This window comes from Pristiophorus japonicus, chromosome 2, assembly GCF_044704955.1.
Source record: "Pristiophorus japonicus isolate sPriJap1 chromosome 2, sPriJap1.hap1, whole genome shotgun sequence".
NCBI classification, from domain to species: Eukaryota; Metazoa; Chordata; class Chondrichthyes; family Pristiophoridae; genus Pristiophorus; species Pristiophorus japonicus.
In genome coordinates this window covers 45,490,589-45,506,367 of record NC_091978.1, presented here as the reverse complement: position 1 = coordinate 45,506,367, position 15,779 = coordinate 45,490,589, and the positions used below count along the sequence as shown (strand labels likewise).

Here is a 15,779-nt window from a genome sequence, read left to right as displayed (position 1 = left end):
GACGGGAGGTGGCTCGAATGGAGCATAAACGCCGGCATGGACTGGTTGGGCCGAATGGCCTGTTTCTGTGCCATATATCCTATGTAATCCTATGTTATTGAAAGTCCTGGTTCTTTTCAAAAACCTTCAATTTCCCCTCGGTGGCACAGTGAGCAGGTTCAATTCCTGCTCTGTACTTCATGCCTGTTCTATAATCAATATCTTCCAACACTCGCTGTCTGGATTCCCACATGAAGTATAGCCACTTGGGGCAAAATGGCGAAGGGCTGCTGGCACCAACAGAGCCAAATACCCCAGCAAGAATCAAAGAGAAGGCCAGCAAATATACTTATAGATGTCTCTAAACCTATGACCCTGCTTACCCGAAACAATTGTGTTGTGACATTTTTACTATTGACTAGCTCTGGAGATCTGTTTTGGTGATGGGCCATTTGAATTCTCACCATACGCTTCATTAAGTACCTGCTCATCCAAACTTGCCAACATTGATTGGCACATTCCGAGAAACCAATCATTGCTATTTGGCGAGAACGGTGATTCAATTTTAAAAAGACCCAAATGAAAGGTCAAGGTGTAAAGGTCAGGAAACCACCAACATTGTAAAGAGTGGGAGAGAAGATAGATCAAGCTGTTGAAATGGGTATAGGGCATTCTCCTCATCGCTTCTCTGAGTAGCTTCTCAAACCGCTTCACATATCATGAATTACTTTTAAGTGCAGTGGCTGTTGTTGTGTACACAAATGTGTAGCTATTTTACACGAGAGGGTTGATGCCGTTTCCTGCAGGGTTTCTGTGGATCTTCTGCTGAAGTTACGGCAGACAATATTTGTTCGTTTGGTCCCAGACTTCCCAAATGTAATTCTCGTCTTGAAAAAAATCCAAAATAATCTTTTTAGTTTTCCCAGATATTTTGGAGTTAGAGATGCAGGAGGGGACGGGATGGAGAGAGGCGGGGGGAGGGGAGGGAGTGGAGAGAGGCGGAGGAGGGGCATAGGGAGGGGAAGGGGTGGAGAGAAGCGGAGTGGGGAGCAGGTGGGGAGGGGAGGGGTGGAGAAAGGCAGAGGGGGGAACGGTGGGGAGGGAGTGGAGAGAAGCGGAGTGGGGAGGGGAGGGGTGGAGAAAGGCAGAGGGGGGAACGGTGGGGAGGGAGGGGATGGAGTGAGGCAGAGGGGAGAAAGGGTGGGGAGGGGAGGGGGTGGAGAGATACGGAGGGCGGAAGAGTGGGGAGGGGAGGGGGTGGAGAGAGGCGGAGGGGAAGGGTAGGGAGGGGAGGGGATGGAGAGAGGCGGGTGGGGAGGGGAGGGATTGGAGAGAGGCGGAGGGGGTGGGGAGGGGAGAGGGTGGAGAGAGGTGGGGGGAGGGGAGGGGTTGGAGAGAGGCGGAGAGGGTGTGGGTGGGGAGGGGAGAGGGTGGAGAGAGGCGGAGGGGGAGCGGGTGGGAAGGGGGAAGAGTGGAGGCAGGTCGTTTAGTTCTCCACAGTCAGTTTTTAGTCTCTCTGAAATTCTCATTTTTTAAAAGTGATTGTCAGCCTGCCCTAAATATTTTTTTAAAAATCTGTGCCATTGTCGAGAGGAAATGAAATGTAAAAGTGTGTTACTTCTGCAAGGGAACGCCCCGAGCTGATGGAGTCAGCAATCTGCAAAGCAGAATATTAACAGCTGGAAAAGGAAAGCATCTCTACAATGCTTGGCTCCTGTTAACATTGTGTCGAAAAACGTCTCGTCACAACTTGAACCATCAACTAATCAGTAACTAAAGAGGCACTAATAACAGCCACGAACCGTTCCCTGAAAAATTAAATAGCAGCAACAAAGGGCAAACTGTGTGCAACTGAGAAGTGACCAGGGTCTCTGTTTAATCAGATAACTGCAGGATGGGCAGTGAACTGAGCTGCTCCCTCCTACCGACCGTAAATTACATTGGGGCAAGCAAGTCTTCTTTGCACTCTGAAGCCCGGAGACAAAAGGCCCACCTCTCCTGGGGAAGCCTTTCTGGGGGATTAAGCAGCCATTGTTGGCAAAACATAAATTACAATTCCTTTACAAACCACCCCACCCTCTCAGCTGGGACCCTGCTCCTGGGGGACTGGCTCGAGTCCACTCTTGTTCTCTACAAGTGGATGAAGGGCTCAGGCCCTGCCCCAAAGGCAGATGGAATTCTCTACCCGTTCTCAGCTCCTGCATCTCGGAACGAAGCAACAACAACGTGTATTTATATAGCACCTTTAACACAGTGAAACGTCCCAAGACGCTTCACGGGAGTGTTATGAGATTAAAAAATTGATACTCATCCGCATAAGGAGAAATTAGGGCAAGTGCTCAAAAGCTTGGTCAAAGAGGTGGGTTTTAAGGAGCATCTTGAAGGAGGAAAGTGAGGTAGCGAGGCGGAGAGGTTTAGGCAGGGAATTCCAGAGCATGGTGCCCAGGCACCAGAAGGCACGGCCACCAATGGTTGAGCGATTAGAATCAGGGACGCTGAAGAGGGCAGAATTAGAGGAGCGCCGACATCTCGGGGGGTTGTGGGGCTGGAGGAGATTACAGAGACAGGGAGGGGCGAGGCCATGGAGGGATTTGAAAACAAGGCGTTGAAATCGAGGCGTTGCTGAACCGGGAGCCAATGTAGGCCAGGGAGCACAGGGGTGATGGGCGAGCGGGACTTAACGCTCTTAAAAGTTCAGGTTGTAGCAAAGCGAGAAGACATGAAATTAAAAAAAATCTCCCCCGTCTCTGTGAGCCTCCCCAAGACGATTCTATTTTAGTGAAACAAGTTGTGGAGAGAAAATGTCACCTCTGCCCACTAGAGGGTGCAGTTCAGTCAACAAGCTGTTGTATAATATTCTGAGTGCACTTGCTGGGTTTTATACAATTAATTACTGTGTGAATATGATTGGATTATCAGTAGGTTGAATTCTCAAAGTCATTGTGCTCAGATGCTGCTATTTAGGGTTGATGGAACTGTTTGAGTGAAGGAATCCTCTGGGAGCTTTCTCAGGTCAGACTGGTTTTAGGACTGGATTTAATGGTTATTTATCCTTAATTTTTCTCTCTCTCCCTCCCCTCCTCCATAGCCTGCCTGCAGCACATAGAGGCTTTCCTCAGGTAAGGTCGATAGCTGCAGACCTGCCGATATCGCCCACCAGAATAGGGTGACTTGCCCTTACGCCCTTTCCCCCACCCCCTCCCCCTCACTCTGGGGAGGCACAGTAACCATCGGTTTACATTGTGTGTCATACTGCTTGCTTTAAAATGAAAAGATAACGAAGCTCAGCAGGAGAATGCTCTGAACCACGCAGGCTAGGAAAGGCCCTGGTTTGTGCCGAGTTCTCTGATCTCAGCCAATGTGTGCTAGAGGGGTTAACAGTTAGGTCCCAGCACCCACAGCTTAGCCGGGGGGAACCTCAGCTAAGGCTCCTGCTCATTTATGACCGTTCTTCATGTGTGAGCTGAGACAGTGAATGCCAGCATGCTATTTATGCACGGCGCTGTATTCATTACAGCCGAGACCAGTCCAATCCTCATCTGACGTCTACACGTGTATATTCCAGGAGTCAGAAACCGACACCTAGGTTGGTTTCTCTATCCCAAGGACTTCAAGGTCAATTGCAGTGCCTCTGCCACAGCTCCGGCTGAGATTGAAGAAAGAAAGACAGAATAGAAAGACAGAAAGGCAGAAAGAAAGAAAATAATAATTTCCGTCACTTTTCACTACCTCAGGATGTCCCAAAGCATTTTACAGCCAATGAAATCCTTCTGAAGTGCAGCCATTTGGCCAGAGCACCGGGGAGAATTCCCCTGCTTGTCTTTGAATAATGCCATGGGATCTTTTACGTCCAGCTAAGAAGGCGGACGGGGCATCGGTTTAATGCTTCATCCGAAATACAGCACCTCAGACAGTGCAGCACTGGGGTGTCAGCCTAGAGCGAGCATGTTCCTGTCTGTATGGGTAAGCACCACACCTGGCAGTGCATTTACCCATTGAGCTGTTGATACAGCAAGAGCCAGTACCTTGTGCTTTACCAGCTCTCAGTCTCGTACACCAGTGTGGAACCGACAGAGCAAAGGCATAATGATATCTGCAAAGTTACGTATATGAAGCAACAACCTTCACTAACAGTGAGCTTTCAATCAATTATAACAGCTCACTTACTATACGGTGCCATTTTACATTTTCGTTCAACTTTTCTGATTTTACTTTTGACAATTTTCTGCTCTCCTCCACTACTTGACTTAGAAACATAGAAACATAGAAAATAGGTGCAGGAGTAGGCCATTCAGCCCTTCTAGCCTGCACCGCCATTCTATCATTCCTTGGGCCCCTCCACTACCACATCCAAGTACCCATTTATAGGCTATTTGACCTGGGGCAAGGTGAGGGGGGCCACTGCAGCCAAACCGATTCGCGTTCAGCTAGCATTCACCCACGCGTTCTTCCATTGTGGCAATGGGGAAATTGAATTGGATGCCAAGTCGCATCAAGAGCAGAAATCGGTTTGATTTCTCCTCCTCCCTCACACAGGAGGTGCTAAGGCTGTTTGTAGTGTCCTCACTATTACTATCACTCTGACTGAGATCGGGGCAGACTGGGGAATCAAAATTGCATCTAGTATCAGCATCTAGTATCAGTGGGTAGCACTCTCGCCTCTGAGTCAGAAGAATGTGTGGGTTCAAGTCCCCCTCCAGTGACTTGAACACATAAATCTATGCTGATACTCCTAGAGAGTGCTGCACTGTTGGAGGTGCCGTCTCTTGGATGAAATGTTAAACCGAGGCCCCGACTGCTCTCTCAGGTGGGCGTAAAAGATCCTATGGCACTATTTCGAAGAAGAGCAGGGGAGTTCTCCCCGGTGTCCTGGCCAATATTTATCCCTCAATCAACATAGCAAAGAAAAAGATTATCTGGTCATTATCACATTGCTGTTTGTGGGAGTTTGCTGTGCGCAAGTTGGCTGCACTTTGAGATGCCCGGTAGTCGTGAAAGGCGCTATATAAATGCGAGTCTTTCTTTTTGTTATCTTCTGGTCTGTATCGTGCTACTTACACTCTGCCTTTACCAATTGAGCAATCATATATAAAAAAATGGTCACGTCACTACCTTGGCTTAATGTGTACACATTTACAAAACCAGCTGATACTCAGATGTTTTACAAAAGTCTCAAATCTCAATTTTTCACTGACTGTCAGACTTCAAGTGCCAGCGGATCACTCGATAGGCCAAAACCAGATATAAAATGATAAAAGTTATCTTCATGTAAAGAGACCTTCTGCCACAATACATGATGGTTGGCTAACAGTGAACCAAGCAGTGGTTTGCCTATGTTTCTCTTCATTTTTATTTCACATTTGGCTAACACGGTGACCTCAGGCACTGTCCAGTAGAAGTCGGAATGATTGCAATCTGTTGGACCACTGACTGTCCCTCTGAGGGATCCTGGGGTTTGTATCCAGTCCTGGTTGACGGGATGAATGCCTCTCTTCCCGGCCAGAATTCTGCGTGAAGTGAATCTGGGCTGCCAAGGCCTATTTCATGATGGATGCAAACTCACAGCATAAAACGGCCGGCATGCTATAGAATCATAGAAAAATTACAACATGAAAGCAGGCCATTCGGCCCATCATGTCCATGTCAGTTGAAAATGAGCTATCCAGCCTAATCCCACTTTCCAGCACTAGGTCCGTAGCCCTGTAGATTATGACTCTTTAAGTGCATATCCAAGTACTTTTTAAATGTGATGAGGGTTTCTGCCTCTACCACCTTTTCAGGCAGTGAGTTCCAGACCCCCACCACCCTCTGGGTGAAGAAATGATTCCTCATCTCCCCTCTAATCCTTCTACCAACTACTTAAATCTATGACCCCTGGTTATTGACCCCTCTGCTAAGGGAAATAGGTCCTCCCTATCCACTCTATTTAGGCCCTTCATAATTGTATACACCTTAATTAAATCTCCCCTCAGCCTCATCTGTTCCAAGGAAAGCAACCCCAGTCTATCCAATCATTCCTCATGGCTAAAGTTTTCCAGTCCTGGCAACATCCTCGAAAATCTCTACTGTACCCTCTCTAGTACAATCACATCCTTCCTGTAATGCGGTGACCAGAACTGCACGCAGTACTCCAGCTGCGGCCTAACCAGTGATTTATACAGTTCTAGCATAACTTCCCTTCTTTTGTACTCTATGCCTCGGCTAATAAAGGAGAGCATTCAGTTATGCTTTTTTAACTACCTTGTTGACCTGTTTTAAGGATCTGTGGACATACACTTTTTAACATTGGGACTCAGTTGGGGAAAAGCAGAGGCAACTTTAATCTGTACCATGCCTGACCTTGAAGCACTGGGGAGTGCTTCAATGGGGAATTGCTCCACCCGCAGATCTGATCGCACTTCACCCAAAAAAATACATTTGTTATGGACGGAGTTCATGTGATAACTATGGCAACACAATTTTCAGCAATCCAATGGCAGCTCGTTTTATCTTCTCACCTACATTCTTTGAAAGGGATAGGCCTCATTTAATCTTATCCAGGTTTTGAGTACACACTTTGCTAACAAACAATGGGAATGCAGGCAGGCGAACCTTAATCTCCAGGTATCTCGGTATTGTTTCACTTAAATGGCATTCTGTTCTAATCCAGGTATTATTGTGAAGGCCTGATAATTGTTGCTCATCAGTATGCTGAAAGGTCATATTGAACTCAGCTGAATCTGCCTTCATTCGCCAATGTTTTTCTGCACTGCCAGATGCCACCAATTCACTGTGCTGCTGATACTAGGAAACATTACAATTAGATTTTCTGTATTTCCCCCCCACCTGCCCTCTTTTAACTCATGTATTCACTTTACTAACAGGAAACAGGATGTTTCTTTGAAAGAATGTCAGGTTTGATTTCAGTTGAAATTGTGAAGGGTTTTTCATTGCTTTTGCATTTTCTGCTGAAGGTGTTGATTCTCGCTCAGGTCCAATTCCGTGGGCCCTCTTGTATGGCTCAGAGACGTGAGCAGACACCTCAAATCGCTGGAGAAATACCACCAATGATGTCTCCGCAAGATCCTGCAAATCTCCTGGTAGGACAGATGCACCAACATGAGCGGTCCTCGATCAAGCCAACATCCCCAGTATCGAAGCACTGACCGCACTCGACCAGCTCAGTTGGCCGGGCCACATTGTCCGCATGCCTGACACAAGACTCACAAAGCAAGCGCTCTACTCGGAACTCCTACACGGCAAACGAGCCCCAGGTGGGCAGAGGAGACGTTTCAAGGACACCCTCAAAGCCTCCTTAATAAAGTGCAACTTTCCCACCAACCCCTGGGAGTCCCTGGCCAAAAACCGCCCTAAGTGGAGGAAGAACATCCGGGAGGGCGCTGAGCACCTCGGGTATCGTCGCCGAGAGCATGCAGAAATCAAGCGCAGGCAGTGGAAAGAGCGTGCGTCAAACCAGTCCCATCCACCCTTTCCTTCAACGACTGTCTGTCCCACTTGTGACAGAGACTGAAATTCCCATATTGGATTGTTCAGTCACCTAAGAATTCACTTTTAGAGTGGAAGCAAGTCTTCCTCGATTTTGAGGGACTGCCTATGATGATGACTTCAGCCAATTGTCCATCCTTTACATGCTAGTCCAGACGGTGAGCATCAGCAGCCTTTAAACTCTGGAAGGCTTGTTCCCTCCTGATGCCAACACAAATGCATTACACAGAATTACATAGAATCTTTCGGATGAGACATGAAACCGAGATCCCGTCTGCCCTCTCAAGTGGACGTAAAAGATTCCATGGCACTATTCCGAAGAAGAGCAGGAGAATTATTCCCGGTGTCCTGGCCAATATTTCATCATCATAGGCAGTCCCTTGGAATCGAGGAAGACTTGCTTCCACTCTTAACATGAGTTCTTAGGTGGCTGAACAGTCCAATACAAGAACCACAGTCTCTGTCACAGGTGGGACAGATAGTCATTGAGGGAAGGGGTGGGTGGGACAGGTTTGCCGCTCGGTCTTTCCGCTGCCTGCACTTGATTTCTGCATGCTCTCGACAATGAGACGCGAGGTGCTCAGCGCCCTCCCGGATCCACTTCCTCTACTTCGGGTGGTCTTTGACCAGGGTCTCCCAAGTGTCAATGGGGATGTTGCACTTTATCAGGGAGGCTTTGAGGGTGTCCCTGTAACATTTCCTCTGCCCACCTTTGACTCATTTGCCATGAAGGAGTTCCGAGTAGAGCGCTTGCTTTGGGAGTCTCGTGTCTAGCATGCCCAGCGGAGCTGATCAAGTGTGGTCAGTGCTTTAATGCTGGGGATGTTGGCCTGGTCGAAGATGCTAATGTTGGTGCGTCTGTCCTCCAGGGGATTTGTAGGATCTTGCGGAGACATCGTTGGTGGAATTTCTCCTGCAACTTGAGGTGTCTACTACTGTACATGGTCCATGTCTCTGAGTCACACAGGAGGGCGGGTATTATTATTGCCCTGTAGACCAATATTTATCCCTCAATCAACGTAACAAAAAAACACAGATTATCTGGTCATTATCACATTGCTGTTTGTGGGAGCTTGCTGTGCGCAAATTGGCTGCCGCCTTTCCCACATTACATCAGTGACTACTCTCCAAAAGTACTTAATTGGCTGTAAAGAGCTTTGAGATGTCTGGTGGTCATGAAAGGCGCTATATAAATGCAAGCCTTTCTTGCTTTCTTCAGTATTCACAGCACAGAAACAGGCCATTCAGCCCGACTGGTCCACACGAGCCTCCTACCACCTTTACTTCATCTCACCTTATCACCATATCCTTCGATTCCTTTCGCCCTCATGTACTTATCTAGCTTCCCCTTGAATGCATCTATGAGAGGGAAATCAAGTTATCCGGGAGAGGCCACTGGGTGGGAATATTAGCTGATTTTTCCCTTTCCTCTAGAGGCCATTTGGAGTTCTTCCAATCTGCCAGCCTGGCTGAAATGAGCTCACTCATCACAGACTGGGAATAATAGCTGGAAACCTCTGGTCTTTATGGCTACAGAAATGATGAAGGATCAACAAACAGTCATGCTCACCTGGTAGATATTGTTATGATCTAAAATGCGCTGATAGGGCGGTGGAAGCAGACTCAATGATCATTTCCAAAAGGGAATTGGATAAATACTTGAAGTGAAAAGATTTGCAGGACTTTAGGAGAGCAGGGGAGTGGGACTAATTGGATAACCTTTTCATAGAGCGGGCACAGGCCTGATGGGCCAAATGGTATCCTTTTATGTAGTAACATACTGGGCAGGTATTGCAGTCCCAACTCTCAAAACTTTTTTCCACAGCAACAGGCACTGCTTAAAATAAAAGTTTTTTTTTCACTAAACTACATTTTGTTAATAATATAAATAGCAGAAGTATATGGAATAATGGGCCTGAAATTCTGCTTGGGGCCCCTGAACCCATCACTGGCAGGAAATAGGGCCGTACCTGATTCAGCCAGGATTCTGCACTATGGAGAGCAGACCAGGAAATTCCAGTGGAAAGAGGGGGAAAATAGCAGATCTTCTGCCCATGCCTTCCTATGGTAAGGAGATACTTTTGGGGGAGTTCCAACACTTCCCTGGAAATTCTGCCCAGTAGCCAATCTGACGAGCAAGCATAGGTTCTGTTATGAGCCTTTGGCTCAGTGGGTAGCACACTCTGAGTCAGAAGGTTGTGGGTTCAAGTCCCACTCCAGGGGACTTGAACACAAAAAATCTAGGCTGACACTCCAGTGCAGTGCTGAGGGAGTGCTGCACTGTCAGAGGTGCCATCTTTCGGATGAGACATTAAATCGAGGCCTTGTCTGCTCTCTCAAGTGGGCGTAAAAGATCCCATGGCACTATTTCGAAGAAGAGCAGGGGAGTTATCCTCGGTGTCCTGGCCAATATTTATCCCTCAATTAACATAACAAAAAACAGATTATCTGGTCATTATCACATTGCTGTTTGTGGGAACTTGCTGTGCGCAAATTGGCTGCCGTGTTTCCGACATCACAACAATGACTACACTCCAAAAAGTACTTAATTGACTGTAAAGCCCTTTGAGATGTCCGGTGGTCCTGAAAGACGCTATATAAATACAAATCTTTCTTTCTTTCTAAATGCTTGAGACAAAAGGTATGCGATCCCAAAGGAGATCAATGATATTGTAATGGTGGTGCAGTAACTCCTTTAGGAGCCGAAGCGTTGTGGAGCTCTTTCTCTGTCAGGCCCTCCCAAAGCCTCCTCTGTTGCGCCCGCCTTGAACATACTATTGACTCAATCCCCGCATCTTGGGCAGCGACATGGTCAGCATCCCTCGGAGTCAGCAGACTTGGCCTCCGCCACACCACATTTCTGCCAGTGGAGCAGGTCTATCGGAATTTCACCCCTAACACACTTTTGCCCACTGACTCCTGAAATTAAATTTGTGGAGTAAGAGTTCATCCAGTTGCTATGGACAGTGATGTGTGTGTGAAGATTTCTGCTTCATGTTATTTTTGGGAAGATCATGTGTTTGAGCTCATGATGTCACTAGACACACCGGAGGAAATCTGCACTGATGCATTTATGATGCTGGTAATCAGTGACCTTGGAAACTATCACTCCCAATCTTAGTTATGTAACGACAATTGTACTCTCGATGGCTTCCAATGCTGTGAGTTGCCAGTCTTGTTGCTCATAAGGCAAGCTGCTTTCCAGTAGCATAAATTTCTTCGACAACACCTCCCAAACCTGCGACCTCTACCACCTAGAAGGATGAGGGCAGCAGGCACATGGGAACACCACCACCTCCACATTCCCCTCCAAGTTACGCACCATCCTGACTTGGAAATATATCGCCGTTCCTTCATCGTCCCTGGGTCAAAATCCTGGAACTCCCTCCCCAACAGCACTGTGGGCGTACCTTCATACGGACTGCAGCGGTTCAAGAAGCCAGCTCACCACCACCACCTTCTTAAGGGCCAATTAGGGATGGGCAATAAATGCTGGTCTTGCCAGTGATGCCCACACCCCGGGAATTACTTTAAAAAAATTTAGTCACATGCACGTCACTGGTATTAAATAGGCAATGTGTGCACAAGTAAACTGCATTTACGTTGTAGAGCAATAGTTCAGGTAGCTCAGGGCCTGCTTTGACTGTGAAACCCACTCCTTCAAACTCACCTCAGTGATACCTCATATCCTAATATCTCCTTATGTTGCTTGGTGTCAAATTTTTGTCTCATTAGAGATTAGGCTCATGTGTAGCACTTTGGGACATTTTACTATGTTAAAAGTGCTATATAAATGTGAGTTGTTGTTGCTGATTGTGCAAGTTTGGCACAGCCAGTGGCCAATCCAAAGTAACGGTGCCAGATTCAATAAGGCTGGCGAGGTGCGGGGGAGAGAGAAAAATAAACAGGTGCTTCCCACTCGCTGCCCTCAGCGAACGTGGCAGGTTCACATGGTGGTTGTCACCTGCGGTATCAGGTCTGCGGCCCAAACGCATGCTAGAAAGGAGGAAAAGAACTTGCATTTACTATTGCACCTCACTAAATTCTCAGGACGTCCCAAAGCGCTTAACACACCGAGATTGACAACAACAACTTGTATTTACATAGCACCTCTAACATAGTGAAATGTCCCAAGACGCTTCACAGGAGTATTATGGGATAAAAAATTTGACACCGAGCCGCATAAGTATAAATTAGCACAGGTGACCAAAAGCTTGGTCAAAGAGGTAGATTTTAAGGAGCGTTTTGAAAGAAGAAAGAGAGGTAGGGAGGCGGAGTTTAGGCAGGGAATTCCAGAGCTTGGGGCCTAGGCAACAGAAGGCACAGCCACCAATGATTGAGCGATTATGATCAGGGATGCTCAAGAGGGCAGAATTAGAGGAGTGCAGATATCTCGGGGGATTGTGGGTCTGGCGGAGATTACAGAGATAGGGAGGGGCAAGGCCATGGAGGGATTTGTAAATAAGGATGAGAATTTTGAAATCGAGGTGTTGCTTAACTGGGAGCCAAAGTAGGGTCAGTGTGGACAGGGGTGATGGGTGAGCGGGACTTGGTGCGAGTTAGGACACGGGCAGCCCGAGTTTTGGATCACCTCAAATTTACCTCGGGTAGAATGTGGGAGGCCAGCCAGGAGTGTATTGGAATAGTCAAGTCTAGAGGTAGCAAAGGCATGGATGAAGGCTTCAGCAACGGATCAGCTGAGGCAGGGGCGGAGACGGGCGATGTTACAATGAAATCCAACCGGAATCAGTGACTGGTTGACGTCACCAGCCGTTGGCGTGACGATAGGACCCGCTTCATGAGGTGGTATCCCATGACGACGGAGAGCGCGGCGGCGGCTATTTCCTCCCGGTGACCAGCCATTGTCAGGACCTCTGGCAATACCGAGAGCGGCATCACACGTGCAGCACGGGCTCGCCCAGGCGTGTGCACAAGGACACAGGCACACACACTGACTGACCGTCTTGTGAGGGCGCGTACACAACATCAGCTCGGCTATCCCCACAATCGGCCAGGAGATGAGCTGTGTAATTAGCTGCGGCAGGCACATTGGATGGAATGAGGTTCACTTCTCTCTTTCCATCAGAATCCAATCATACCCTGCCAGGCAACAGAATCAAAAGTTTAACGCGTAACAAGGGTGAAATAGGTCCAGTTAATCAAACACGTCTTGGTATTGATGTTGCGAGTAGTATCAGCGGGGCTTGGAAAAGACTGTTGGCCATATCGGCAGACAAATGCTTAGCAGCCTCAACTATTTTAACCCAGGTTTTCACCCAGTTATTTTAAATAGATTAACTCCTCTGCCATAACAGAGAACTGTTCCACGAAGATGTTAAGTGGTGTCTGCTGATATAGCCATCATTCACTTCCAGGCCTGTGATGTTCTGGCAGGACACCCTGCACTTTTAAAAAAAGAATATCAAAGTATTGTTTCACCTCAGTCATGGCTTAAGTCAGACACCGCCAGAAATAACATTTCTAAAAGTGGTATGTGTTTCAAAAACAAAAAATACGTTGGCTGACTATATTGATTGGAAGTGTTCTGGGCAGGAGACTTATCAGAACCGACAGATATAATCTCCTGTTTGCTATCCTTTGGAGCTAGCTCTCTGGATTGTCCGCGCCGTGTCAGCTAATGTTCATCATCATAGGCAGTCCCTTGTATCGAGGATGACTTGCTTCCATGCCAAAAAGGGATGAGTTCACAGGTGTTTCAATGAAGTACCTAATATTCCAGATCCCGAATTACATGCTGAAGGGTGGAAGATACCTGTACATGGATTTTTTTAAGGTGGGGTGGCCGTTGCACACCAGCCACCACACGGGCTTGTCAGAGCTAGGTCTTGGTCCAGTGGCAAGGATTAACCAAGACGACTGGAGACCAGCTCTGCTGCACGGACCTAGTGTGCACAGATATCGCAATGTGGGCTGGCCCGTACTGCCCCTGGGTCCACGCCTCTTCTTTGCCCCGAACTCATGCGTTTCCTGGGCCCTGATTCACTAAAATATACACAGGCTGGGTATAGTCATTCTTTTCAGCTCCCTAGAATAGTACAGCACAGATGGAGGCCATTCGGCCCATCGAATCTGCGCTTGCTTTTTCAAACAGAAATCCAGTTGGTCCCACTGCCCCGCTCTTTCCCCATATCACTGCAATTCATTCTCCGTCAAGTATTTATCCAATTCCCTTTTGAAGATTACTATTGAATCTGTTTCCACCACCCCATCGGGCAGTGCAATCCAATTTCTTTTAATATTCGTTCATAGGATGTGGGCGTCACTGCTAAGGCCACCATTTATTGCCCATCCCTAATTGCCCTTAAAGGTGGTGGTGAGCCACCTTCTTGAATCATTACAGTCCCTGTATTACTCCCATTGTGCTGTTAGGGAGGGAGTCTAATGTTACTGAGCTGCCCCCAACAGTCTCGCCTCTTATTTGACTGACAGGAGAAACCTCTTTACCCAGAGAGCGGTGAGAAGGTGGAACTCGCTGCCACAGAGCGTGGTTGAGGCGAATAGAATAGAAGCATTTAAGGGGAAGCTGGATAAACACACGGGGGAGAAAGGAATAGAAGGATATGTGAATTGAGTGAGATGAAGTAGGGTGGGAGGAGGCTTGTGTGGAGCATAAACACCGGCACGGACCGGGTTGGGCCGAATGGCCTGTTTCTGTAAATTCTATGTAGTTCTATCTAATGGCAGAAGCAGATTTCAGAGAAGTTAAGTGAACTTTTACCAGGTGCCGAGAACCATTGAGCTCAGACCAGAGTTCCATTCTATTAAACCCGTGCCTCTTTACCTCATAAAATGGATCAGCTTTGGAGCAGAATCTGGGTCACACATAATTACCTCAGATTGAGGATTCGGGATAAAATCGAATGAAGGCATTCTTTATAGTTTCGCCACTGTCGAATTCACTCAATCCTGTAATATTTTTATTCCAATCCAACACTACCACGTCCAAGAGGCTGAATTCACTTCTAATAATTAGCGTGTCTCTGTTTTAACCAATTTTATTTCTTTGGTGAGGATTGCACAGCTAGCCTAGTTACCAAAATATATTTGAACTTTACATTTTAGATCCTGCCCATAGGCTGTACTGTTGCCAGAGTTTAATACGATGGTGAATTTGTGTCTCTCTTAATAAAGTTTTTTTTAAGTGAAGTGAAAAGTGAGGTTTTTTTTTAAAGCACTAGTTTCATTTACCTTTCTGGATTATTATATATTGACTTCACAATCCTCAGCGTGAGCCCTTTGCAGGTCAATAATACAACAGCACATCACTTTAACTCCTCTGTTGCCATGGCAACGTTGCTAAACCATGACAGCCTAGGGTTTAGTTGAATGATAACATGCTTTCATTTTGTATTTTATTTTGTCAACAAGATCCTACACAATGGTGAGATATTATACACTGCAAGTGTAATAAATAATTGTGAAAAAATGATTATAAATAGGCATCAAACTACAAAAGAAATTGTGTTCTGAGGGGGAAGGGCTAGAAGTTTGTTTAGTAACTTGTTGAAAAATGGGGTTCACACACTTTCTCTCTCACTCACTCCCACATACACGAATGCAGGCACTCACACGTACAGGTTCACTCACACACAAATACTCACTCACACACACACATTCTCCCACATACACAAATAAAGGACAGGTCTGTAAGCAACTTTAGCCATACCCTCAGTAGACTAAGATATTTTAAAAGAGGACTTTACCATTTTTAAAAACAGATAAAAAGCATCCCATCAATTCGAGCTATACACTGATAGTACTGAAGGCTGCCTCTGCCACTCTCCATCAAAATATCACTTCCTTTTTGAAAAACCTGTCAAAATAAACCAGTATACTGTTCTCATCCAGGCAAAATGCCCCAAGCTTCCACAGCTCCTTAAGTGTTTGAACAAAAAAAATATTTCAGGAAACATCTGATTTTTTTTTAAAGTTAGGGATTGGGTTTCAATCCTACCTCACTTCCAGCACTGTGTGGTCTGAAGTGGATTCAAACGTGCTAATCCTCCGCAGAATTCAGCAGTCAAGTGATAGTAACCCGACTCTGGCAATTAAAGCGTCTCACTCTCCCCCTCTCTCTCCCTCCGCTCAGCCCAGCTCCCTCTGACAGAACAGCTTCTCAGCGTGACATCACTGCTCGGCTCTCTCTCCCCTCTCCGCACAGCAAACTTTCCTCCAATCAGTCACCTACTGTGAGAGCTGTGACTGCTGCAGTGTGTGAGATCACACCAGCGTGGGCAGGGATACAGTGCTCAGTGCAATCTGCAGCTCGCAGGTTATGTAACGGGGCTGGGATG

At 46.9% G+C, this 15,779-nt stretch overlaps 1 protein-coding gene across 1 annotated transcript in view; it reads right to left on the bottom strand.

Moving 5' to 3' along the window:
* fgfr3 (fibroblast growth factor receptor 3) overlaps nt 1-15,570 on the bottom strand; it is a 212,913-nt gene extending 197,343 nt beyond the window's left edge. The window contains exon 1 of the mRNA XM_070866913.1: nt 15,440-15,570. The gene's annotated coding sequence lies outside the window, so the exon portion shown is untranslated. The remainder of the gene's footprint in view (nt 1-15,439) is intronic.
* Nucleotides 15,571-15,779: the final 209 nt, after the last annotated feature.